Source organism: Cricetulus griseus, chromosome 3 (genome assembly GCF_003668045.3).
Source record: "Cricetulus griseus strain 17A/GY chromosome 3, alternate assembly CriGri-PICRH-1.0, whole genome shotgun sequence".
Taxonomy (NCBI): Eukaryota; Metazoa; Chordata; class Mammalia; order Rodentia; family Cricetidae; genus Cricetulus; species Cricetulus griseus.
The window spans coordinates 244557834-244560141 of NC_048596.1; the positions used below are offsets into that span (position 1 = coordinate 244557834).

Sequence of the window (2308 nt, forward strand, 5' to 3'; positions counted from 1 at the left end):
ATAGAAGTTATAAAGCTTTGAAGTCCAGTGCAAGTCTAGAAATCGTTACACTAATTAAGATACAGATAAGAAAGGAGCCTTGGTCTTGGGGAATTGGTTGGGGAAATATGATGAAACAGAGGAAAAAAGAAGAAATTTGCATGGGGAAATTTGGAGTTCAATACAGCTATGCCGAGAGTTAACTAGGATGATCCATGCATGTAGACAGACAGGCACACACACACACACACACACACACACACACACACACACACACACACACACACACTTGCACAAGTCAATTTTGCCTATATAGAGGCCAGACAAATCTCCTTTAAAAATTCAGAGTGTTATTCCAGTTACCAAACTCACCTGTCAGAGCACACACATAACTCAGTCCACAGGGAAAAGATGGCATTCAGGGACCTAATCTGGAAGAGTACATGTATCCATCCCTGACTCTTGTATACTAGAAAATGCTATTGTGCAAAATGTTTTTCAGATAAATGTCTAGCATTACTGATGCTTTCTGGGAAAGCTCCTTATAGCCTGAATATAAGATTATATATCCAGGAAGGAGGAAATGATTTTGAAGTTTATTAAGGAAATAATTTTCCTCTTCATGACTATGGTTGGTACTCTGGGGAACATTTCTGTTTCTATGAACTATATGTTCAGTTGGTGGGCAGGCCCCAAGAAGAAACCCATACACCTTATTCTCATGCACTTGGCTTTCACAAACACCATAATCCTTCTTGCAAAAGGATTGCCAAAGACAATGGCAGCTTTGGGTTTGAAAAATGTCCTTAATGACATAGGTTGTAAGATCATCATTTACCTGGCAAGGGTGGCCCGTGGCATCTCCATCTGTACCAGCAGTCTCCTCACTGTGGTCCAGGCCATCATCATCAGTCCCAGAGCATCCGGGTGGAGGAGGTTCAGACCAAAGTCTGCATGGCACATCCTTCCATTCTTTCTTTTCTTTTGGGTACTCAATGCTTTAATAAGTATGAACCTAATTCATTCCATCACAAGCACAAGCCTGAATATATCACAGCTTGAGAGTGAAAACAACTATTGCCATTTTATGCTAGAAAGTCAGAAAACAAAATGGATTGTTCTCCCTCTCATGGTCCTGAGAGATGCAGTGTTTCAGGGTGCCATGGGAGGGGCCAGTGGCTACATGGTACTTCTTCTCCACAAGCATCACCAGCATGTGCTCTACCTTCAGAACTCCAAGCTTCTCTACAGAACTCCCCCTGAGCTGAGAGCTGCTCAGAGTGTCCTCCTGCTGATGCTCTGTTTTGTTTTCTTCTATTGGACTGACTGTGCCTTTTCTCTGTTTTTAAGTCTCTCATTAGTAAACAATTCCTTGATTGTAAACATTCAAAAATTTCTAGCTCTTGGTTATGCAACTTTTAGCCCCCTTGTGTTGATTCACAGGGATGTGTGCTAGCATGCTTAGTGAGAGAAATTGAAAAAAAAAATGTTTCTGTCATTTATGTGTTTCATGAGTGTGAAAGAGCCCTCAGATCTGCAATATTGTGGGTAAAACAAAAATCTCACAAGCAGTTTAAGCATGTGTTTATTCTCAAACCATCTTCCTGGTGACTCAAGCCTTGAACTTAGAGAGAGCTCAGTAAATTACACTAATAAACCAGACTTCATTCTCCATTTTCCCTCTCTTTTGAAGGGAATTTTTAACTTTTCTGTATTTTTTTGTGTATGGATAGTCTGTATGCATTCTGTCTGTGTAGCACACCTGTGCCTGGTGGCTATAGAGGGTAGAAGAGGTCATCAAAGCCCTGCACCTGACTAGAGTTAGAGAGGTTCTCACCAAAGTGTGGTTATCAGGAACTGAACCCAGGCCCTTTGGAGTAGCAGCTAGTGCTTTCAACTGCTGAGCTATGTCTCCAGCACAGAGAAAGTGATCTTAGTTCTGTTTAGTAAAACTGGTTTTACTATCCCCGTGACTGGAAGCACACAGATGAATGTGGTAACTGTTATCAATCCCATAGTTATTTAATCATGTTATTTCAAGAAATTCCATATCTTGTACCTGACACGGTGCTTGCTAAACATTAGTACCATGATGCTATTTGGGGATTCTTCAAAGTGTCTGCACGTTTCCATCTGTAGAAAATTTTTTACAGAATTGGGAAAATGACATGAACTGCATTTATTTCATAGAATCCCAATGCACCAGTCACAGGACTTAAATGCACTGAAATGCTTCTTTGGTGTTATATTCATGAAGGTCCACTGCAGGAATAAACATTGAGGATATGGGACAAACTAGATAACGAATACACAGTAAAGTTTTATTTTA

The 2308-nt window shown here is 40.5% G+C and overlaps 1 pseudogene; it reads left to right on the forward strand.

Moving 5' to 3' along the window:
• Positions 1–556: 556 nt before the first annotated feature.
• On the forward strand, positions 557–1401 carry LOC100773850 (annotated as a pseudogene).
• Positions 1402–2308: the final 907 nt, after the last annotated feature.